This window comes from Cimex lectularius, unplaced genomic scaffold, assembly GCF_000648675.2.
Source record: "Cimex lectularius strain Harlan isolate CLEC.00 unplaced genomic scaffold, Clec_2.1 scaffold22, whole genome shotgun sequence".
In the NCBI taxonomy this organism is placed as follows: Eukaryota; Metazoa; Arthropoda; class Insecta; order Hemiptera; family Cimicidae; genus Cimex; species Cimex lectularius.
Window position 1 is genome coordinate 140,994 of NW_019392657.1, and position 26,829 is coordinate 167,822.

Genomic DNA, 26,829 nt, shown 5'->3' on the forward strand with positions numbered 1-26,829 from the left:
ATTATTCTCACCCCATCCCGAGGAATATTGAGTACTACATAGGAGTGAATGTTAACTGACTTCTAAGTTTGGATAGGGTATTGCGTTTATATATTTTATTAGAATTTTATTCTGGGATGAGTGTGTAACGACGAGACTAAAAGTAAGTTATTAGCGAGAATGGAGTGGGTTCAAAACCGCCCCCAGGATTATCGAGAACTCTGGGGGAGTGAAGTTACAAGGCATCTATGTTTATATCTTATTCTGTATTTGACAAACTGAGGTACAAACGAGAGGCTACCTTGCTATGATATCGACATAGTATACATATAAAAGTGGAGAGTCACTAACCAGATCGAGCTGCTCAAATGGCTGCAGTAAACAGTACATTCGTGAAAGACCAGAAAAATAAGGGAAGCACGCAGAGAACCGACGATGACCTCAGCTGCTTGTCGGTCCAAAATCCCACAACTTCGAATATACATGACAGATATTCATTGAAATGAAAACGTTAGTGTCACGAACGGGATTCGAACCCACCACCTTCTGCTAAATACGCCGCTGTTCTACCACTTGAGATATCGTGACTACGATCCACTCGGACACCAACTTCCCACCTCAACCTATCATTCGAATTTTCCCTCCTTTTTTGCCATTTTTCAAATGTCGTGTAATCTATTTGATTCTAGTGAAGATATACTTCGTTTTACTTATTAAATCAATTATATTTCGTGGCCCGATTGACGAAATAACTTCTTTCATTTAATTAATCTTTTATGTAAGATATTGGTTGAAATAAAAAAGTGGGTTCGAATCCCGCTAGTGACACTAACGTTTTCATTTCAACCAATACCTTACATAAAAGTTTAATTCATTGAATGAAATAATTCATTAATATAATGGATTTAATCGTATGTACATTTATTCTTAAATATGATCAAAAAGTTTTATTTAATCAATTAACAGTAAATTTTACAAGTATATTTTGTATGATGATTCATTTAAATCATTTGTAGTTATTATTAAAAAAATTATGGGATGTAATTTGCTTTCTTAAAATATTCTTAATCGTACGTAGTCTTCAATTAATTTTGAGCATTTGTACAAAAATAGACATTTACGGTAATAAAACAAGCAATCAGTCTTATTTGAATATAATTTCTTTGCTTAATCACTGCAACTTACTCAATTTCTTTAATTGCCTTTTCTGCATGACTGAGCGTATCGACCTTTTGTAGCAGAGCTTGATAATCGTTAGTCTAAGTTTGTTGGCCGCCCTCACGATTCTGAACCTCGTCGGGAGTTGCATGCCTTCCCCTCGTGTTTCTGACGTGCAAAATAAGATTAAAGATCCCTCTGTAAATTAATCAAGTGGTCTTTATTTTTTAACAATTATTTATTTTCAAGATATATAGAAAGAAAGGAGAACGACTCAGCCTATATATCAAGGAAAGAGAAAGAGGGAAAAGGCGTAAGTGAGATACATGAATAGATAGTCAGATAGATAAACAAGATAAATAGATAATGGCTTTGAGAGAATTCCCTTTTCAGAGTAACTATTTTGCTAATGTAATCACTAATTAATCTTCTAATTCTATTCTAACATATTAGGCACATTCTGACAAAATAATATAATAAATTTTATTTACTGTACTTCAATTGTACTTTCAGCCGATACCGTTTGAAATATTTTGTACAAAATTGAATTTCCAAACGCTCTCGGACAGGGAAGATAAATCGTACAATAGTGATGAAATGTTCTTTAAACTTTTTCTTCAAACAAAACGATATCAACGGCAAACAAAAGGCTTCGTGTGTATTTCGCCTCGTTTCGACCCTCACCTCCAGTAACTTTTACATAACGAAGCAATGTGAAAAAAGTGATAGAATATGTACGTATTTATACGTATACGTATTTTACCTCTTTTTTTCTATTTCAGCTGAAAGAAAAATAATTTTTAGAATATTTTATTTTATAAATGGATTTATCTTTACTGAAATGTTTAAATCAATTTATATTTTTCACAAGTTTTTTACTTGTTTTATTCCAATTAGTTAAACATTTAAAGAAAAATTAATGATTTATTTGATTAATAAAAAGTAGAATATTTCTTCAGATTTTATGGTTTAGCGGTTACTCCACCTTCACAATAATATTCCCATGAACAAAACTTAATTGGTACAAGTGAAAAATCCCCCAAAAAAAAGATATATCACAAATATGTGTGTGTAAAAAAAATACCAAGATTAGATAAATTGTTAAATAAAATAATTTCCATTGTTAAAAGTATGGACAACTTTTTCACTCACGAACACTGGATCACGGATTGAAAAAAAAGCAAAACTAGTTGTTACTGTCAAGCTTTAGATCTATTCTAACGTCATCATCAGGCCCAAACAATCTTAAATATTTCTACAGATTGATATCTTTATGTTTTTTACAGGCGTTAATCTACAGTCTCAAATTTCCCTAAGAAGGACTCAGTCCTTGACAAGGACTTTGACATATTTTATTTGCTTTTGTTTTCAAGACCAGATCTTGATACAGAGTATTCGTGAATAAAATAATTACCAATTCTTTCTCCTTGAATAAAAAACCATCAACTTAATCGTATATGAACAATTGTTTATTGTACAGTAATATTGTCAGTTTTTAATAATTTGTGACTATACTTTTATTGAAATGTTTTTATTTCCTCCTCAAATTTTAAAATTTGCCTTATAATATAGACCATGGAAATTGTAAATTTTATTTTACTATATAGTGTATACCTGCTCTGTTTATGACGTTGAGTTGTCGGGACGCAACAAAAAGACTTTCAACGCCCAATTATTACCGACCAGTTTCAACCCACTGGGTCATTCTCAAGGTCCTACTATAAACGTTTATTTGTCAGTTTTAAAATTGTTTACAAAAGTGTAAATCTATACTCACAAATACACTCGTATACATATAATCTTTAAACCACAGACATCACAGCACTTGTTCTATTGTACATTGGATATTGAAAGTCCTTACATTTTGACCAGACATCATCAACATCCTAAACAGAGTACTAAAACTGAGGCCCACAACATCCCATCGCTATACCAGATTAATAAATAAATTGAAACTTTTTTTACCCTCTTTGACAACTCGTCCCACAGGTGTTCGATAGGGTTTAAGTCGAGACTACATGCGGGCCACTCCAAACATGGATTAGTCCTATTAGTCAGCAACAATCCTAGCTGTGTAGCCTTGCATTGCCATCCATAAAAATAAAACCATCGCCAATTAGTGGCATATAAGTAAAATTTTCTTCTGGTTCGTCAACTCTTCAATATTTCGCGCAGCTGTTAGGGAAGCCGCGATGATCATCAACTCTGTACGACCTTTCGTACAAACGCCTGCCCAAATGATAAACCACCATCTCCGTAGCTCTTCCAAAGTGAAAAAATTGCTGCGTTATATCGCTTTCCTGTTCTTCTCAAAACCCTCTCTCCGCCTATAATTTACCTCAAATCCTTTAAAACCCAATATAGCTTGGAGATAATCCGATGCTGGATTGTCTGAGATAATTATTTAATAAAATTGAAGGTGGCCCCTTTTTTGCCTCTCATTGTACGATTGGTTGTCATATTTGTTACAAATTCATTATCCCACCCTCCTACCCTCTGTTAATTTTATGTCCAACCTCTTAGTTGTTTGAATAATTTCCCTTGACTGAAACGTATATAAGTTTGTGTTATTTGTTGGGTCCACAGCAGCCACAGTGAAACAATTTTTTGATACGTCGCCGACGAAAATGTATGTATGTATGTATGGTTTGTGTTATTTGTTGGGTCCACAGCAGCCACAGTGAAACAATTTTTTGATACGTCGCCGACGAAAAATGAGCCGTTTTCTTTCATAACAGACCCCATTACTATTATCTAATGTAGAGCAATTTCTCTTGATTCTAACATTTAGAGCCGGTCTTTGTGCTTGATTTACATCAAAGATGCAACATAAACCCAATTTTATGCAAGAAATAAAAATTAGTAGCTTTTTAAATAATCGGTACAATCAGAATAGTGTTTAATATAATTAGTTCAATAGTAGAATTACGAAGAATTAAATTGAAAAGAAAATTAATAATATATTATTAGTAAAATGTAATTGAAAGTTATAAACCTTCAAAATTGTATAGTTTACCGAGGTTCGTATTGAACCTTCACCCCATGTGCCGTTAATTATTCCGTAATCCCCCGCCAGGTATTATGTGCCATCGGTTACAACAGTTCAGATTTGAACTAAGCATCTTAAATTACTCGAGGAACATTTTAAAAAAATTGTTTTTGTTGGATTTTTTTTTTAATAACGCTGTTCAAAGAAAACAGTGTGGATGGTTTAACTCTTAAAAAATATTATCGTTCAAAAACGATGTCACTTTTTATAATATATCTTATTGTTTGTAAAATGAAATATATTTCTGAGACAAGTTATAAACAAAATCAAAAATGTCTATTCGAATATATTTTTACAAAGTGGTCTCAATTCCGGCCAAATATAACAATCTTACCAGAATCGACATGCGATCTCGAGTATCCCCAGTTATATAAAATGTCAAAAACTCAAACAAAACCTAACAAAAATTAAAGTTATCGAAAATTATATATAATTTAAATTGAACTACGTTAAAAATTATTAGGCTTTATACACTCTGAGATCACTTTTTATGATAAGTTACTAAATTTTTTATACTTTTACAAAACAAAGTTTAAAAAAAATACAAGCCAAATAGAGTTTGATATCAAAAACGATTCTAACTGATGCTTTTATTAAATTAAAATTGTGGATGAAAACGTGTCCGATATCGTTCAAACAAATTTAAAAAAAAGGAAAAGCCTCGACTAGAAAATATTCCCAAATCGTGTTCCGATTGTCGGCCACGGGTGGCTTGCAGCAGGGCCGAATTGGTTTGATAAATGACAAGTTTTTTATTTGAATTGGAAATAAAAAGGGGCTAAAATAGCGGCCGGCCTAAACAAGCTGTCCCGGTTATCAAAACATCAATAATTCAGAGTTAGTATTTCTCCAGGGTGTGTTCGCCGCCAATTATTTATTACCCTTTAAAGCTATTGTGTTTATACATTTCTCTCGGGTCGACAGTTGACAAAATACAAAACAATTTTAACACTATAAAATCAATCCGTTAAAATGTTTACATTTTTTCTTTTTAATAATTAACAATAAAAACAAGTATTAAAAATCCAATTATGATAATAAATGAAACACTAATAGATGTATCGACAATAAACTGTTAATGGAATTTGAAAGTGTTGACCGAACGTCTTAAACGGTCGACAACGTAACAAAAAACTCCCAATGGTATAACAACAATACTGAAGAGAAGTTTGGCTTGGCTAACAGCTCCAGTATAAGAGCCTATTGTTGTTAGATACGTCTTAGACACGCTGGTCAGTAATCAATACAGAAAGTAGCCTTGGTGAAATGGGCACTCTTATGTTATTGAAATCGGTTCGATTTATTAATCCAGAAAGATAATTCATTTATTCATCATATTAGAGTAAAACAAGACAAGATAAAATCAATAGAATTATTCAAATGAGAATTCTAGTATTAATGAAGAAAGCATTTATATGGGGACAGCGGTGTCAAGTCAACAGCAGTTGCTTAGCAGCCTAGAGTTGCTTAAGTTACATAACCAGATGGTCGCGCGGCGAGCTGAGCTTCTGTCTTCCATGGAGGTTGGAATGGGTTGAGCTGGACAGATTGCGAATTGAAATTTTGCCATTATAGGATAGTGAGTGAAAGTTATTGCAGCCGGAGTTGGACAGGTTAGGGGACGTAGGATGCGTTGTGATCGGTAACGTAATGGAACATAAACTGGTCATAAACAATTCGTTTTAGTCGTTTGTGTGAATTCCACGTAAGACTTTTCTACAGGGACTTGTTGTCTCTCTCAGTCTTCTAATAAATGTTGAATCCGAGATTGATATCCCTCGAACACCAGCGATCAAGTTTTTAATGGAAGAAGCTGTAGAATTTCGCTTCCGAAGTGTTTGCATTTTAATGAATCGGTCATCTATGGGANATTAATGCCAAAACCAAGAAAATCTCGAAAATTATGGGTGTTGCAATATTTGTCGCGGAGTTTAGGGATGGTTAGTTATATATCGTAATTTTTCTAATTATGTTGTTTCTGATTAACTGTCTACCGTACTATAAAGTTGGAGCGTTACCCCTAAGCAGCTGTTTTTGGCTTACTGAACATACTCCAAGTTCCATTTTGTGGGCTTATACCAACAGCATATGTATTAGGCCTCTTGTATTAATAATTCACTAGTTTTCGTGCTCCGCTTGACCAATTAAATCTTTCAATTAATTAAGGTTTTTATTTGGGATAAAATTTGTCACGAGCGGGATTCGAACCCACGACTTTCGGCTAAATACGCCGCTACACTTTAAAAAAAATCGCAAAAAGGAGGGAAAATTCAAAAGGTAGGTTTGAGATGGGAACTTAGTGTCCGAGTGGATCGAAGTCACGATAGCTCACGTGGTATAGTAGCGGCGTATCTCGCTCGTGACACTGACTTTTCTATCTCAATTAAAAACCTTAATTAATTGAAAGGTATTAATAATTTTATAATAACTTATTTATACAAAATCTATATAAATAAATTAGAAGGTGGCGAAATGGCCGCAATGGTTCAGGCGTTGACAAGGCTCTCATCACGTTGAGTCGAATCCCGCGACCCTTCATTAGAACCCTAAAGACAAATGGTTTTTTTTTTCAAAAACATCGGCTGCCTGAGGGTTCATGCAACCTCGTAGTCAAAATACTCTCATTAAAAAAAAGGCGTAACAGACATAAGACAAAAGAAAATTGCCCTATGGCAATTTAACTGAACATTGTCTTGTCTTTATTTTTATAAACTGTCTTGTAAGGGTTTCACTGTATGCTTTCTGGCAATACATTTTTTTAGCCTACGTTTTTTAAAAATGCCATTTTGTTTTAGTGAATTTATATACATATTTATATATAATTTTATTTTATTACTACTATATGTCTTTATTCTTAAATATATATACAAAGTTTACAGATCGGCAGTATATATTACAGAGCAAAAAAGACGTTCCTCATGGTTTAAAACCGTCTGAGGGAGTCTAGCACATAAACTTATATATATATAACTAAAATCTCTCTTATTTACAAGTAATTATAATTAATATTTACAAAAGGAATACATACTTTCTTCAAAAATTTCAGCAATGTAATAATAGAACATAATTATATAATAATAGCTGAAACATTATTGCAAATATATACATCTCTTGTTTATGATTACCTATAGTGCTCATAATTCAATAATAAAATAAACTAAAGTAAAGTAAATGGGAATAATAAAAGTAAAAATAAATAATAATGCAGTACATTATCTACCACAAGAGATAATAGTAAAAAACAAAACAAATAATAAGTGTTAAAAATATAATATTCAGGTCGAAGATGAGCTTTTCACCTATTCAGGCGAATCCGACAAAAGAAGCCGCCTCCACCCTCACCAGGTGCCTCTGATTCTGGCTCTAAGAGAATAAGCCTCTTTGCAGAAATTTACCAAGACAGCCCAATCCTTGTCATTAATATATTCTAGCAGAACCTCACTAGACAGAGTTTCCCTACCAAAATAGTGTTTCCTGACAGCGGTCAGTGCAGGGCAAGTTGCCAAGAAATGGAACAAATCCTCCCGCTCTGTACCACTGCAAAGTTCACAGTTAATATCCTGATGTTTGAACTGTTCGTAGTTTAAGTTAAACAAATCCCCCCCGACACTTAATTATCCACCGCATGCTATCTAAGGGTAGCGAGAGATCCATTAGATAATTTGGGGATTTGAAAAGAAACTCTCTATGAAGTGGGAAACTGTCTGAATTGGCCAAAACTGTGTAATATTGTCTCTTTATATTGTCACAAATGGACCGTCTAACTAGTCCCAAACCATCCTTCCACAGTTCAATTCTGTCGATATAATTTTATTTTATATATTTATATATATTTTTATTTTCCTTTAAATACTATATGTATATCTTATCTCATTTAATACGATTCTACCTATTATTCTCAAATCCTACATTCAAAACATAATTTAAAAATAGACAGATATATGTACAATAAGTAATAACATTGAAATACACGCAAGATTATAAAAATTATCTAAAATATCCCCTTTCATTAGGGCTCATCAAAACCGCTTGGTCACGTGTCTATTATTTTTCAACCTACAACACCAAAACCTGTTTCAATTAAATCGATTAATAATTCAGTTCGGGCAGCTGCACCTGAGCCAAAGCCCGAGTAGGTTCCCCTTATGGAGGGAAAGGTTGCTCGTTGTGTCCTACATATCGGACGCTTTAGCTTAATCGAATTTGTATATCTAAGGGATTTCAAATAAATGGGATAAAATTACCTCCCAACGATCTTTCCTTCAGGCGAGACCGCTGGTCGGTTTTTGAAGGGACCATATTTTCATTTTAAAGCCTACAACAAAATGTCTTCCCTTGCTGGTTTCCCCTTGCACATTTAGTTTTTCTTGATTTTATTTTCTATATATTTATATTATCTAAAATTTGCTTACTAAGAAGAGGAATACAGCCCGGAACCCTAAACCTAAACCTATGTTTAATTATGCAATAAATAAATAAAAAACGGTAATAAAACTCTAACGATAACAACAATATTTAGGACTTAATAATTAGAATATATAGGGACTTGTTCATTTAAGCGTATTTGAGGGAAAGTCTTTTAGTGTTGCAAATGATTTGATATCACAGACCAGTTTTTGGAGATTAGGCGGCCATTCTGTGAGGTGATGTTGGCAACCGTTCTCTCTGCATTGAATTTGGTACAGCTGAAGAGTTTTTGTTCGGCGTCTTCTTCAGTGCTGCAAGCGGAGCATAAAGGGATTTCTCTTTTCTTATATTTATGAAGATAGCTTGCGAAGCTGGAAACATGTCCTGATAGCATTTGTGTGGTCCAATAGTCGGGTGTAGCCATTTTGCTTTTTGTCTCCTTTCAACGCTGGGGAAAAATTTGCTTTCAGCCGAGCTTTTTTGCTGTTTGTCCATCTTTCTTGCCCTGATGCCCTTGTCATTTTTCCCAAGAACTCTTTTGTCTTCTTTCCAGTTGTCTTATGAACCAGTGAACCAGTCTATTTCTCCTTGGCTTGCTCCTATATATATTGCCTCATGTTTCTTTTTTGGTGGATGACCACCCTTTCTTTAAGGACAAGGCCTATCTTTTGTGGTTCTTATGAGAGCTATTCGTTGGCTTTGCCCTATTATAGCGTTGCTTTTGCTTGGTAGTCGTTTGGCCCATATTGTATACTAGTATAAATATGTCAATCTGCGTAAAAGAAGAACCTTATCGACCTAATTTAGATTAGATCATTAATATTGTGTGTAGGTCGATGGAGAAATATCGCATACCCCACTGACTAAACAAAATGAGTGCCATGTACACAAGTGTGAATTCTTTGTACGATTATATTGTCGGTTATAGAAGTTAATTATTTTTAGGCTAGATTATATGTTGTATGCGTTGGGGGCTGAAATGACCTAGTTGTCGAACCCCGTCGGCTGGGAACGACAATCTCCTGAGCAACGGAGTTAAGTGATACTAGTGGCCCAGAAGCATAACGGGGCAGGTGAACTCTCTGAGGTATAGACCTTAGGGGTTAGCACATCAGAGGATGACAACCTTTCGGGGTGAAGGTGCTAAATAATATAGTTATAAACCATATCAAATGTCCCTGGAAAAAACTAAATTTTAGGCTACAAATATTGAAATTTAATACTGTGAGAAAGTTGCCATATGAAATGTTAATAAACTTTATCAATAGGTAAAGCATAATAACTCAAAAACTAATTAGCTTTATAATTCATTCAGTATTTTCACAATAACTGGTAGTCAGTAGATAAATGAAAAACAGTTTTTATATTTTATATGTAGAATTTTTACAGATGGATAATTGTTTAAGAAATGAAATTGGAAATATTAATTTAAAGGCCAATATCTCCAATGTAAAACTTCCGCTTCGTCCAAATTCATAAAACCACCCTACTTTAGAGGTATACATCTAGGATTGTTAATAAAAATAACAGGTACAGTACGAAATACGGATAATCTGGAAGAAAGGCCTGTTTAATAAAAACGGATGACCTGCCAACCTCCTGGTGATATAGAGTGGTCAGTCACTTCAATTATTTCGAACCGTCGATCATTCACCGTTAACGGATGTCGTTAAAGGTTGTCCGGTTTTAGTTTTTCCACTTATTCCGCTTTTTCACGGGAGAATAATTACCCCTATTTTTTTGCTCGATTGCTCGCGTAATTTACACTGTGTTTAAAAATGCAAAAAGGTATGCCTGTTCTGGGTTTTGTCGCAAAACAAAACACGTTTGCTCATTGGTACTATAGATTAACTACAGGCTATTTTTTTAAACATGTTTTAACTCGGACACAATTTGAATATCGTAAGTACATAAAACAACACATAGATAATGAAAATTAAAAATTGTCACATACAGCGCAAATGAGGAAAATACAGCGGGCGGAAAGGACGAAAAATAAATATAATGAACAAAAAACAGACAAGATCGTTCAGTCATAATCTAATAAAACTAGCAGGACACAAATTCGCATCTCTCAATAATTTCACCACTTAGCAAACTTCACTACAGGAATAACACTATACTTTATGCGAGTATGAATTACTTTGATTAAACTAAAATTCAACTTATTAACAAAATTATTTAAATTTTTATTGCATAATTTAAACAAATTTTCTAACACAACATTTGTAATTTATCCAGGCCTTGAAAATGTCCCAACTAAAGGTCGAAACGTCGATAATAATGTAAAATCCTGACCGCTGCTCGCTACTTCAACCATTTATTATAGACAAGATTAATATTACTCAACAATCTACAAAATATTCAAATTCTTAAAAATTTGCAACCACAATATAATCAACACCAAAAAATTAATGAAATATCTAATGAAATATTAATGAAATATCCATGAATCGTGTATTCAAAAATAAAATTACATAAATGGAAATGTATGCGTACAAAACAAATAAATAATTGACACTGTATTAATCATATTCTACTTTTTAAAAATCTAATGTAAGATCGGTAAGCATTTTACTAGTTTACAATTCAACCAACAATGGTTAACAAAAATTTATTTTAAAAATAATATTAACAATACATCAAAAGTGAAACATTTGTCAACGAAAATAAAAAAATAAACTTAAGTAATAACAGAATGGGATGAAGCAGTTATGAATTATTCAGAAAAAGATTTACGACATGCTGAAAGGGATCATGACAATAAGAACGGACTATTTTTCCAGACAAAATACATTAAATTCTTTAAATCTTGTCAGTTTTGACATTGAAAACTTTGATGTGTTCAAATACACTGCCCTTAAAAGAAATGACCACGTGGTTTTGACACGAAAATATGGCCAACTTTGTAAATGCATATTTTCCCAGTCTTTTAATTCATAGACATGGGCAAGAAAACTTTTCGCCGAAGAAGATGTTTATATTTTCATAGCTTTAATCATTCATCAGTACATTAAAAAATTCGTGGATATGGTAATTTTCACACTTTTACAAAATTTTCAACTTGAGCAGTGGAGCCAGGCAATTTTAATAATATTTAAATTGGTCACCATCCACTTTCCCTGTTTTCTCAACCATTTTAGAGTTATTCACGACTTTTGGGCAAAAACGTGGTTTTTACCGCTGCATGGAAAAAAAAAAAAAAAAAAAAAAAAAAACAGTCCCTCTCGGTTACAATGTATTAAGATTAATAGTTATACATCACAGTAGTGTGGAAATTTGGGGCTCTGTTCTTCATGGAAAAAACTGATCACTCACTCGTGTAAAAACGTTTTTATATTAAGTTTAGCTGTAATTTTGACTTATATAAGTAAAGAAATTGGCTTGAAATATGAACTAACTTTAAAGTCATAACAGCATATTTCAAAGTAAACTTGTTGTTGGCAAACTTGTAAATCGCGGTTGAGTAAAAACACCAAACTACAGATTACCACGTCTCGCAGGTACAGGTACAGTTTTCACATAATAGCAAACTAATCACCACGGTAGTAATAAATTGTTTGGTTTAATTATCTGTCTGTTAATTATTTTCTTATACGCTCTAAGAAAGTATGTAAGACATGAAAAATTATATATCAATGCAAAAAGAGATTTCTACTTTTAGATTCTTTTCAATTAAAGAAATTTTTACAATAAACAATTATTATTAAAAAAATACATAAAGTTACGTACGCCATTTCATCCACCCTTGAGCCGAATCACTTTTGTTGGTGTGCCTTGACATTGGTCAAACCTTCCACAGAGTTTGATGCTTTGGCCTCTTCTTCTTGAAGTGCATCCTACCTAAAACCTACTACCTAATCGAAAAATCATAACCTTCTGACAGTTACTTTAGAGTTAGATGTGAATAACTATAACCCCTATCAGACCTATCCAAGCTGATGTAGATCAAAGAAGCATTCTTGGCCATCTATACACGATATATACTTCTGATATTTCAATCCTCCTAGAAATCACCCCTTCCACTTTTGCTGGCACTACATTAATCCTTGTCCACATTTATATTAACGTGTGTGGTGATTAATGACCTTTAGTCGATGATTATTCGGAAATCGTGAGATGCGGGCTGGTTTCTACAGGAGAAGAACAAAGAACATGGGATTCTATGAACAAATTTCAACTACGTATGGAAAAAGTATTCTGAAGGACATCGCCAACAATGAGAAGATCGCATTGGCTATCAATCAGAAAAACCTTTTTGTTGAAATGCAGACAATACAAGGTATTTCCCACTCACATCAAAAACCATTTTTACTTCACAAATGTCACACAACCTAACACCATCATTAACGACATACATAAGGCCACAAGGGCTCTCTCAACACGGCACACAAGAACGGCACAATTTCGCAAAAAACAGACACTTTGAGCCCTGAAGGTTATCTGAATAAAGATCGAAACGTTGGCTCGATAAAGAAAATGTTTTCTACAACCTACATCTCACCTGACCGCATCTCACGACTTCCTAATAATCATTTACTACTTCACGATGGATTAGACTACCATACCGTGCTTGGAATCCGCATCCAAAATTCCAAAACGGAACAAAGTAAATAATTGTTACAATCTTCCACGAAAGTTAGGATACACCATAATTTTGAAAACATATAGTTATGGTGTCGAACTTGTGAGTCAACCAAGCATTCTAACTAGCAACGAGTCCAAAGATTGAAAACAAAAGAATAATTTTTGAATTTCACCCTACACCGTGGTCTTAAAATACTCCCTTTGTTTCAGAAGTAACGAAAGTCAATTACGAAAAATTCTATTACCCTCTTGTGGAACATCCAAATAGTCCGTCAGCTCAGTTCCACTATCTCACTGAATCGCCGATAGACACATGATTCTCTAAAACTAAAGAGCGAAATAAAACATATAATCCTTTTCATTATTAGTATGAACTTTTACCCAGAAGGGTTAGCCCTCCCTGATGTGCTGACCGTACGCAATTAGTCATTATTTATTTGTTGTTTCGGAGGTTCACTACTGGGTGAGTTCTCCTCTCATCATTATCAAGATTGTTTGTATTGTTTTACTGTTTTTTTACTAATGTAATTGTTTTACAAATGTGAAAGAATTACGATCAATTGCTACTTTTTATTATCATTTTTTCACCCGAATAATCTGGATCTCGGTGTGGTCTGGATGAAAAAGCTAATTCAGTTGTTATCTTTCTAGATTTCGACCTGTTTTAAGGTCATCATCAAGGCAAAACCATCTTAAAGTTCAGTCCCAACATTGCCAAGGTCTGTAAATAGTGTTACTGTTGGGACTGAACATCTCTAAGACGTTTTGCTAAACGGGAAAGAAGCGGTAACGGTGTGGAAAAGAGGGGAATGGGGTTAATGTTCATAAAAATTCAACTTTCGGTCCTGGGTACAATTTATTTCCCAACTCTCAACACGACACGCAAGAATGGCACAATTACACAGAAGACAGACACTTTGAGCTCTGAAGATGATCTCAATAAAGATCGAAACGTTGGCACGATAAAGAAAATGTTTTTCTGAAACCTACATCACACCAGACCGCATCTCACGATTTCCGAATATTTATCGATTAACGGTCACTAATCACCACACACACATTTCACAACTTTAACATAATAAAAAAATCAGACAAAAATAATAAAAATCCAACGTAATTTTGTTGTTCACGTTGTTCATTAACTCTTTATTATAGGTTTAGTTTGATTGTTACAGTGAATTTCTCCTTCCTTTTTTATCCTTATTTATTAGATAAAAGGTCTACTGTTGTTTTATTTTGTTTTGTCTGTGTTGAGTTTACATATTTTGTCCTATTTTTCAGCTTTGGTTGTTCGCTTTGATGGTCTCTTTTATGTGTTTCTTTGATTTATAAGTGGATTTTTTCTTTCCTTTTTTCTTTTTCATAAGGGTGAAGTTGGGAAATAAATTTTGCCCAGGGCAAAATGTTGAATTACTATATTAACCCATTCCCCTTTTTCACACCTTCACCACTATTTCTTCCTTAGCAAAAAGCATTTCTGCACTATGGCTCGATGTAATTAAAAAAATGGTGTACCTATAGAAAGCATATTAAAGAAAGAAATGGTTATGGAATTTTAGTTTTTTACTAATTTTAAATTCAACAGTTTTTAAAAATTTAGTGTCTGTTTTTTAATTAATATAAAAGTTCTAGAAAGGGGCCTTCTTAAAGAAAATTTAACTTTCTTTTCAATGCCTTTTTTGGCTTCCCTCAACAATGAATAGTTCAAGAGTTAACCAATAGGTTTATGACGAAAACTGTAGATAGTTGAAAAATGTATAAAATGTTAAATGTCTGCGAAAGGGTTGGGAATCGGGCCAGGGTTCAAAAAAGCGATTTTGTTGCAATTGAGGTGTAGAAAAACCGGACGAAATTAATCGTACGAATAGCAAATCACCNAAAAAAAATATCTTAATTTGTTTATATTAGGACGTAAGTTTTTCATTGTTTTTTTAAATTAATTGAATAGTAATAATCATCAATAAAATAATTACCATCACAAGTTTTCGTGGTCCGCTTGACGAATTAATATCTTTCAATTGATTAAGGTTTTTAGTTGAGATAAAAAAAAGTCAGTGACACGAGCGGGATTCGAACCCACGACCTTCGGCTACATACGCCGCTACTCTACCACTTGTGCTATCGTAACTTCGGGCCACTCCGACACTAACTTCCCATCTCAACCCCACATTTTGAATTTTGAAAAATGGCAAAAAGGAGGAAAAATTTATCTCAACTAAAAACCTTAATTAATTGAAAAATAATTCATATTTAATTTTGTTATAAAATATCATGAAAAATGATTTTGCTTTTACAGATTCTACATCAAACGCGGCTGGTTGTTACAATTTCCGTTTTCAGACGCTTTATTGTTGAAATTGATATTGCAAACATATTTCGACAAAAAAATGAAAGTTTAAATGTTTACTTTCCGTCGGTAAAGGTAGTTGACAGAACTCATAGATCAGTCAGCTTAAAAGATTTACTGCAATCATGTTTTTTGCCATTTCAAAAAGCCTACGTCCGATACTGAAGATTATAAAGCTGAATTGAACGAACCATTTGTACGGAAATTGCTGGCAATCAACTTTAAACCTCGTCCAACAATTTTTTTTTTAAATTTAGCCTTTCTTCTAATCAGCAAGTAAACATATCAATACATAATAGTTTTTTCAGCTCACATGTCTAAATCAAATCCAATTTTCTTATTTGCACAGTTCGTGCTTCTCGGTCACAAGAATTTCAAAGGTCCGAAGTTTGCTCGCAAAATTCGGTTAATTGACTATATCCAATTACATCGTCAACTCATAGCAACTAGTTAGCCGTTGGCCATGGCCAAAGCTATTTCTCCCTTTGATCAGATCTTGGCCAAATTGAATTTGAGCACTTTATCTTATACCTTAGTACACACTGTCAAATAAAAAATTGCTCGCCAAGCTATGTCGATGGGGATAAACCATTCGGATATTCAAATCTAGGATAAAATGTTTGCTTTTTATTTATTTCTCCTTACATAAATATTTTTTCTTTATGTAATAATAAAAATAATTAAAGTACGTAATTTTAATCTATCGGAAAAAAATTAAAACTAGTAATGTTAATGTAACGTATAATACAAAGAACTTTTATACAATTAATCTGAGATAGGGATAATGAAGCGGCGGCCACAAGGCCTTCCGCCCCTCGACCTGTGTGCAAGAATCTACACCTACATAAACCCTCACAAAATTGTTATTTTAAGATCTCATTCCTGGCGTCCCTTCTTCGGCGACAGTGCCTTGCAGGATTAAGGACCAATATCTTGGTCCTGTGTGGTTTCTTTCTAGTAATTCCTTTGTAAGTCTTGTGGATGGCCTTTCTATGAATCATTTCGCATGTCTTATGCCTGGGATTTTGCTCTACTAAGTTTTTCATTCATTAAGTATTCGTTTTGGTTGTATCCTGTTCTGCCATTTTAAAGTTCCTAGAGAATTCGTATTGCTTACTTTTTTCGCCAACATATCCATTTTCTCATTGCCTATATGTCCGATGCCTACCCAGACCCTGAGAGGTCTCTACTACTTCTGCCAAGGATTCTTAACAAATGTATATATTTTTGCTTTTACTTGCATAAGAGAAAGAACTTAGGTGACTCTGTCTGTTCTAAAAAATGACTTTCTTCCCGAAATGTGTGATATGTAAAATAGTTAAAAGCCAACACTTTTGTATTACGTGTGTGGTGTTTAGTGACCGTTAATCAATGATTGTTCGGAGATCGTAGGTGTGAGAGAGAATCTCTGGTGTGACCGTAGTTTTAATTAATTTTTTTTCAATCTAAAATTTTCTAGCATTGTATAAATCCATTCCTTTTTTAATCTAAAATTTTCTAGCATTGTATAAATTAAAAAAAATATTTTTCTTAATCTAAAATTTTCTATCATTGTATAAATTTAAAAAAAATATTTTTCTTAATCTAAAATTTTCGAGCATTGTATAAATTCATATGTTTTTTCCACATCCTACATTTATTTGTAAAATTCAAACAATATTTATAAATCCCAGGCTCTGAAGATGATCTCATTAAAGATCGAAACGTTGGCACGATAAAGAAAATGTTTCTCTACAACCTGCGTCACACCAGACCGCATCTCACGATCTCCGAATGACTTTGTTCTACGTTATGTTGGCCACAAGTCTACTACCCAATTTCGAATATTTTTAGAAAATATTTTATTTTATTAAGAACTAAAAAATGATTATGATTCAAGTCAAACTAAAGTAGTAAACATTTTATTCTGAACTCTATGCGAAGTATAATAAAATTAAGGGGTGAAGTGATGATATCTCCTAGACTTATTGTGAGAAAGTGAAGTGAGTACATTGTTTGTATAATTAATGGAAAACCTACACCATTCATCGATAGGTACGCTATTTTCTCTGATATAAGAGTAAACGTCTAGGCTTAGATGAGCTTACTGGCTGTGATGATGGTAGTGAGGTTGCTTCACATTCGAAGATGATATGGGTGGCTCTTTCTTCTTCATCATTGCACAATTTACAAATCTGATTATCACAGCTTGAGACGAAATGTTTGAATGAATCAATAGAAAAAAAGCAAGCATACCTACTGAGATCACAACTGGTCTGATTATAAGTAATTGTTTGTTATTTTGGGGATAAAAAATAATATCGGTTATTATGTAAGTTAAAATATTAATTGTAAATTTAATGTAAGTGGTTAAATTTTAGTTTCCCAATTGAACTATATTTAAACTAGCGATCTAATTCCTATGGCCTTCCATTGAATATAACTATTTTGAAAAATTACTGCGATCAGTGTGGACTCTCCGTAAATTTGGAGTTATCAAAAATTATGGTGTTCAAACGAGAGACAGACTTTTCTGGAGGGTGAGTTGGTGCTATTGAGATCGTCAATAGTTAAAAGTATCTTAGTGTCGTCCTTACTCCTGGCCCCTGTTTTCTGTCGTGCATTAAAGAGAAAATCTATTCTGGTAAGACGGTCCTCAATAATGCTTGGTCGGGTTTCTTATCGTAAAACAAGATCCCTCTTTCGAAAACATTTTAGCTTTACTCGATGCCTTGGTGCACAAATTTGGAAATATAATATATTTTTGATTTAGGTCTTCTAGCAGCCGGTAGTTTTAACTTTAACTCGAAAACGTTATTGGTGCAGTCTGTACTTGTAATTGTGTTGACATTGCAAATGATTATCTCTGCATGATCACTCACGATGTTGGTCGAATCACTTAACATATTCCTCGCTCTTGCTTTAATTTTTGAGTAAGCGTGTCAGCATCGGTGAGTATGGCGGTAAGTATTGTATGGTATGTAAAAAGGATTCCACTTCCGGCGTGTTATGATTCGCAGGGTTGTCCATTCTTAGATCATTAAATCGGCTTATCATCAAATGTCATGGTTTTGTTCACAGTTCTTAAAGAAAAACGCGGAAATCGTACGCTGTTGCATGACCCACACACTGATCGGCCGAATCCAAAACGAAAATTGGCCTTTTCTCAGTATTTTCTGCAAAATTCATCCGATCCACCTCAATTGACCTCAGGATCAGCCGCCTGTGAATGTGTACTTTGTCTGCTCAACGTGTCCATTATTTATTTTAATGTATAGCCCGGATTCTCTTCGATCACTCGTTCTATTGCTAACTCTACTTGATTATTGTGAATATGTTTCAAGTTTCATTTACTTAAAAAAAATTTTCCTTTGCTTCAAAAAGTTTCCTTTGCTTAAAAAGGTTTCATTTGGTTGAAAAAAGCTTTAAAGTTTCAAAACGTTCTGTTAATAGCTATAATTTTTAACTTAGATTTTTGCGTTTAATCCTCTGAGAGAACTGATTTCTCATTTTTACGATCAAAGTTACTATTCATCGCCCCACCGTTCAAAGAAGTTCAGTTTCTAGAGCCAATTCTCCCTATTATATAAATTTTCCAATCTTGATAGTTCTTTTAATTACTTTTAAAGCAATTAATACGGTTAAATTGAATGACTTGATTGAAGTTTAAAAGATATTGAGTTTAAATTAATTGCTGGCGTTGGTTTTAAATTATTTTAAAAATATTTTGAATTAAAATCCTGATGTGAATGCAATTCTTTAGTTCCATATTCGTTGGCAAAAAAGTGGCTCTTTTTTTTATAAATACTTGCAATATCTATAATTTTTTTTGTTTACTGGATATTTTAAAAAATATTTATAAGTTAGAGCTAAATAAAAAATTAAACTGAGTAAAACAATTTTACCAAACATGTTGCTATGGAAACAACGAAGAAAATATTCAATTCAGAAAAGAACAATTTCTTCTGATAACACATCTTCAACGTATCGCGCAGGTTGATGAAGATCAAGTTTCTTCGACTTTCCATAGAAATGCCTTCCCAATGCATAACACCACCACCTCCATAATTTCTCCAGAGTGAAAATGTTGCGGGGATATATCACCCTCCTATTCTTATCCAAACCTTCTCTCTGCGTCAGAAGGCCTCAAACAAAACATTGATTCATCCGAAAACAAAATTTTATCTAATCTTGCTTGGACCAATCGGTGTGATTTCTTTCAAAACTTAGCCAAGATTTATGTGCCTTGGCAGTAGTTCTGGACCAGTAGGAGACCACGCACGTAATCCAGCGTCTGAAATTCTTCGCCTTACGTGATAAACTGACATTAACATTTCTAATTGGTTGAAGTCGTTGCTTTCTTGCTACCGTAGAATGTCGAATACGGAGTAAATTCGAAACAATAAAATTATCATACCATCTCTCAGAGATGTGCTTTCAGATAGTCCTTCTGGGAATGTTAAAAAACACCCTGGCCACGTACGCTGGACTTCTTCCATCCAACATTGCTACGATTATAGCCGAATCTGTATCATATTAACAAATTTGAAACTTAAAAATGGTACAACATAAAAAAATCAAACCACCGGAACGTAAGAAAGAAGCTTAAGAGAGAAACCAACAAAGAAGAGATTGATTATTTAAAGATTTACTTACAAAATCCAATTCTAAGTGGGAGATTTGGACTGCGTTTTATTTACCTATGATCTTTTAAACAGATCAAATGTTGCGGTTATGTTGACCGCCGTTGTGAGAACTGAGGTTTGAACACAGCAAGAGTATATGGAGTTCCACCCATCAACTTGCACCTCATTTTGGTAACGCCACTGAGGAAGAAAAAAGGGAACAAACTGTCGGAAATCCAGGGCTGATCAAGAGGTGCTCAACTTCATCATGCTGACCAGTCGACGAGCAAAGCAAAGATGGAAACATGGATCCTCGACAAATGGCAGAATCGATGGTCCCACAGCGCAGAAGGCAGAACCAATTTTGAGTACTCCCCATACAGTTCCTGAGTAGCCATGGAATACTTGTACAGATTCCACCTGTCAACCTCTGCAATCTGCGGAAAGTGCGATGTGAACCAGGATATGAAACATGTCCTATTCCACTGTGCAAAGTACGAAACCCTCAGAGAGCCGCTGAAAAAATGTTCCCAAGTTGGTCAGCAAAAAAACAGCGGCTTGTAATAGACAAAGAAACCTACCAAATATATGACAGGGCTGTGACTTACGCGTCGAACAAGAAGTAGTACAGACAGAGTGAGGTAAAAGGGTGGAAAAACTGATAAGTATTTAGATTGTTAAAACAACAAGGAAATCGGGTTGTTTTTCTCATTTGGTTTAATACTTACTTAAAATTTGTCAGACAAAAAGGTTTAAGGATGCGCATATGTACATAATATACCTACATATGTTAAAGAGTTTGTATAATTGATTTACTTAATTGTTGACAAAACCTATACGTACACTTGTGAGAGAACAACAAGGGAGTACCCATTTAGTTTATTTAAATTCAAAACTCGTTTTTAATTCCCTTTCCCCTCTTAATTCCTCAGCAATCGTCTAGGAAATAGGAAGGAAGCTTAGTCTCAAAACAACAATCCCACGGGCATTTTTGAATTAAGTTTAGAGTATGGCGGGTCCGCCGGTATCGGGTCTCCCTAAGGTACGCCGGTGACGGAGGAAAGGTAATAAAAAAAATGAGTATATGGGTCCCTTGTTCCAATTTTTTATAATATATATATATATTTTTTTAGTGCTAATGTTTATTTGTACCCTAGTGTAAAAAAATGAATGTATTTATTAGCGTGAATGTCTAGTGAGAGGTTGATGCCGGAATATTGAGAACCTCAACGACCAACAATTAGGTTAGTTATATTATAGCACCTACTATATATATGTAAAGGTTGATAGAAGAATATCGAGTATTCCACCAACCTAACTGTGTGAATGGTATAACAAGTAATACTAATTAGTTATGCAACAAGTAAGTAGTTATGTATTTAAGAGTGAATGAGTGTGAATGGCCTCCAATTTAGGAACTGATTTCGTTGAGGGTTGAAATGACCCTTTTCGAAGCCCCCAGAGCCCAACCTCGGCTGCCGAACTACCCAAACCCGGGCTAGAAGATCCTCGAGGCCTCCAGTAATTTATTGTAAATCACAATAGCTGGATTACCGGCAAGAAATTATAGGTTCTATTGAGTGTATATGCAGTGCAGATTTGATCACTAATCAATCATTGACTTTGATTATGGTGTTATCTAGGCTATAAATACATAATCGAAATCAATTTTGTCATATTATTTTTTTATATTTTTGGAATTTAATATAATAGTAATAATACTAAAAAATAGTTCTTGCACAGGAATACAGTTAAACACTCACAAAATAAAATTATCATACCATATTCATTAGACTGTCAAAAGATGTAATTTTTATGTATAGAAAGTTACAATATAAGTACATCTTAAACACTGTTAATATTTTTTGTAAAAAATAAAAATAAAATAAAAGTATAAATAAATAAATAAATAAATCCAAGCAGACGTTTAACGGAATTACCACCTGTAATCTTTTTTGTTTTCAACAATCCATTAATTTTTTCAATGCCCTCCTTGGTCTTGATTCGATCTAATTACTTCCCGGAACTGCTGTATTATCAACTTCGAGTTTTTCAACTAACTTACTCCGCAGCCTAATCCAATTCCGGCCACTTTCTAATTGGTCTTCAGTTTTATGCGACAGCCGGATCAATATTAGCATACAAAGTAAACTGACATGGGGGAGGGTTGTATTTGTTAAGCTTGTTAAGAAATAACACAAAATAAGTGACTGCTCACGAATATTCTGACGGTTTGAAAGTGAAATTCAACAGGGCGACGAGGATTTAAGTCTGGATTAATCATTTAGGTCTGAAGTTGAAAGGTATTGAACATTCATTGGAGGAGGGGCTTAATAGATGGTTCCCACCTGTTGTAACTTCCCGTGACTTCACTATACTAAAACTTATAACATTTCACAGCAACAAATCGAAATTTAATCAATTAATGTTTTTAAAAGTAATGACGATTATTGATTATTAAATGATGATTTATGGAAAAACATCAATTTTTTTCTTTTTATTATAATATGGAAAACCATTTCAATTCGGCTTACAACTTTATAAAATGTCTTCTAATATTCCCAAGAACTTTTAACGAATACTGAAAACATAATTTCTGATTTGAAGAAGTTATAAATAATCAAAACCCTAACCCATATATGTATTTAGTAGTCATAATTTATTTGTTAAATATTTTAATTAATTATATATTTTAATCTAAGGTCTTGGTTGAGATGAAAAAGCTACTGTCACAAGCGGCGAATTGAGCTGAAAATCGTGGGTTTGAATCTCGATCGGGTCACTAGCTTTTTTATCCTAACCAAGACCTTAGATAAAAAAAATAATTAATTTAACAAACTCAACTTTTACTTTATGTCCACTTTTCGGCTGTATTTGATCTTTTCCTCAGGACTATATTTAATCAAGAGCAATTTTCTATTACATGTTACATATATAAAATTATAATGATTGTTTAACTAACTTACTTATTTTTAAAAAAAACTTTATGATTACCCTGAACATGTAGTCCTAATAGAAGGAGCTGGACAACTCAACCCAGCCCACCAGGAGAGATAACCATGTGATAGCTACCTCACATAACAATGATGCCAATGGCTCACAAAATGTCCTTAGTTGGCTTTCTATGGTTATAGAAATTTATCACAGCAAAATACACAACTAACAATTTCCAATAAAATAATTACTATTTTTAAAAATAATAATAAATAAAATACCATCAATTAATTTATATATTATATTATTACTTTAACTTATCTACAAACCATCTTGTCCAGATAAGGTAATTCCCCATTAATTTCTTTTTCTATTGTGAATTGCAAGTTTTTGTGATAATCATTAACACTCTTAGGACAAATTAATTCCACATGTACTTTTGGAACTATCAAAAATAGACCATTTTTGTATATATATATATTTCTTTATGTATTTTATATTGAATGGCCATTAAAACGTGCACACATACATATTCTCAGACAGCCAACCTGCACTCCTCCACCTCCAGCTCAAAGCTTGTCTGCTTGTCATGGAATTCCTTGCATATTTTTAACTTCTGGAAAACGGAATCAGATAAATATAGCTCGGGTCCAAGACACACGTTGAAGGCAATGAACATGTTGATAAATTAGCGAAAACAGAAGTAGTAGTACATCCCAAAATAAGTTTAAAGTGTAACTGAACCAATGGATGGAGAAATAAATAACTACACGTTTGAAGTTTGTCAACTCTCCCAGCAGGCATGAATTTAAAAAAATATGAAAATTGCCGATTTAAAAACCACTTTTGAAAAAATATGAAAATCTACAGAAATTTGCTTAATTTGTTACAAAATAACGGTGATATCGGATCATGTTTTATGTGATGCAAAGGGTTACCCCGAAAACTTCACTTCGAGCCTAGGGAAATAAACGAATAGGAACCTCACAAAATGATCGACTACCAATTGAGAGTAGTGCATTTCTGGAGTATGGATAAAAAAGAGAACAATTCCACAAAAGATTTATAGACCACAGGCACAGAAAAAAAGACTATATTCACCAATGATCACAGAAAAAAATTAGTTAATCCTAATCAAAATAATAATTAAATATAAAAATATGGTGAATTTCTGCAAAATCATAAGTAATAAAATAATTTACTTAAAAAAGTATAAAAAGGAGTAAAATTAATATTATTATTAATGTTATATAACAAGAGTTGATGATGGGTTTTAGTCAGCGAGTCGATGAACTAATGTTGAACCGGCACAGAGTCACTTACTGGGTCCGTCTCCAGTTGCGGTTTTTTGAGTTATTTAAACGCATTTTAACATTGTGCCATCTTCAGTGAGGAACTCTGTCACGTGGAACTCAAAACGCGTTTAGAAAACTAAAAAACGGCGAGTGGAGACAGACCGAGTAAGTGACCCTATGCCTGTTCAACATTATATAGCTAATGTATGTTCTTTCAAATAATATGAAAGTCAAATATAGATTATTTATACAGAGTGGTCTCTGGAGAGTGAATGTGACCAGGCATCTATGTTTATATCGTATTCAGTATTTGACAACCTGAGATACAAACGAGAGGCTACCTTGCTAGGATATTGACGTAGTGTACATATAAAAGAAGAGAGTCAGTAACCAGATCGATATGTTCAAGTGGCTGCATTTAAAAAAAAATGCGCGTGAAAGACTAGAAAAAGAAGTAAGAACACACCTTTTTTTTGTCGGCCCATAACCACTCACATTATATATGAATATATACTGTAATAAATAATAATGACATGCAGAGAAAGTTTTATTGTACCAGGCTATAAATTCAAAGTTTATGTTAACTTACGTTTAACTGTTTAGTTTGAAATACTGTTTTGAATTTCTTATAAACAGATATTGAAAAAGAAGGCATTGCAGATTATTAAAGTTTAGATTGCACAGGAAAATGGAAAGCATTGGAAGGTTTAAGAAACAGTAAAGAAAGCTCTATACCGAGAATGTCAAAGCACATGCCTTTAATCACATCTACACCGGTTCCCTTTAAGACAATTCAGTTTGCAATTGAGAAATTCCACATTCCAAGCTTAAAACATGTGTTTGTACTGGTATTGTCATTTTAGGACAAGTTTTTTTTGTGTGTGTGTATGTTTGTTGTATTTCCCCGGTAGTCGTTTTTTCGCTCTCTCTCTTTAAAGGCGTTTATTTCTGGCGATTTACCAAGCCGTTCCCAAGTGATTACTGCGTAAAAAATATATAAAGGACGGTCTGCCAACAGAATACTTTCGTGGCTCGTTTTTAATTTTTCGCCTTTCGGTGTCTCCGGACGATATTTATAGAGCGACTGCGTTAGGGGACAAATCGTCAATTAAATTCGTCCTGATTTAAAACTACGTTCTTATATTTTCTGATTGGATGGTTAAAACCGACAGTACAATTTAGGACTCTTGTTGGTTGGCAGAAATTATGGTAATTTGTAAATTAACAATGCAAAGTTAGTCTAATACATTTACAGTCAAATGTAATAAATTAACTCCTGCAAGCACTGATAATTAATGTAAAAATTATTTACCAATTTATATTTTTTATAAATTAGAGATAAATAAATGTACAATAAGCAATTAAGCAAAAATGCAATAAAACCTGATATCCAAAATACAACAATTAAAGGAATATTTTTAAATAACTGCAGTTAGAACTTGTGAGATGATAAATTTCTACTATTTCTGACTCCACAAAGTATTCATTTTTGAAGTCATTACACTTTGATGTAAAAATTAAGCAAAACGAATAAAAAATAAACATACTGACAATCATATTACGATTCATTTTGGTTTTTGCAGTTTTTTTGTATTAGGTTTGGTTTTACATTTGTACTGTTGTTCTTTTGTTTTATTTTTTTTGTGTTTACTGTGGTTATTTTGTCCAATTTGTCTGCTTTGTTGGTTTACTATGTTTATTACCTCTCTTTTATGTTGTTTTTTTTATTTTTCATAAGTTAAAGTTTGGAAATTATTTTTTTTATATTACGTATATTTCAATGAGGTTAGTTATTATGAAGAGTTTTATGACAAAAAACTTTAAGAAAACCATTTTTATTTATTTCCAAGTAAAATTTATATTAGTGTGTAAAAAATTAATTAATTGAAGGAATTATTTTAGATCCTCTAGGGTTCTCGACTATATAAATAAAATATCATTTACATACTGTTTCCAAAAAAGGACAGATTTTAGGAGAATAGATGTTTTTGTAAGTTATCCGTGAATATTTCGGCTCAAAGTGGAAATAATAAAGATTCGTTTGGTAACCCTTTCATGGGATAAAATTTATTATTAAATTTACATTAATTAGATAGTATGTATATATAGTATGTTTAAGATGTGTACAATATCACTATTTTCAAATTCGTCAATAGAGTTATCCATAAGTTTTTCTTCTATTAGTTTAGTGCATTGTTTAACAGGAAGCTGCGTAAAGCTTCCGTAAGTAGAACTATTTTTTCAAAAAGAATTTCCATCATTTCGCGACCTCAAACAATTTCTATTCTTTGAATTACTTTATTCTAAATTTCAACTCCCTTACAATAGTAAAAATAAATTTTAAAATACTTCACATTGGGTAGATGTTCCTTCACGTAACAAACATTGGTTTCCAAAACACTCAGTGGTTGTTGTCCTCGACCCAAAGAAATTTAGTTTTGGTGAGGACCACAAAATAGGTAGAAGTCT

General features: G+C 33.2%; 1 protein-coding gene across 1 annotated transcript in view; it reads left to right on the top strand.

The window, feature by feature from the left end:
- Positions 1-26,829, top strand: part of LOC106670734 (neural cell adhesion molecule 2-like) — a 74,283-nt gene that overhangs the window by 23,934 nt on the left and 23,520 nt on the right. The window lies entirely within an intron of this gene.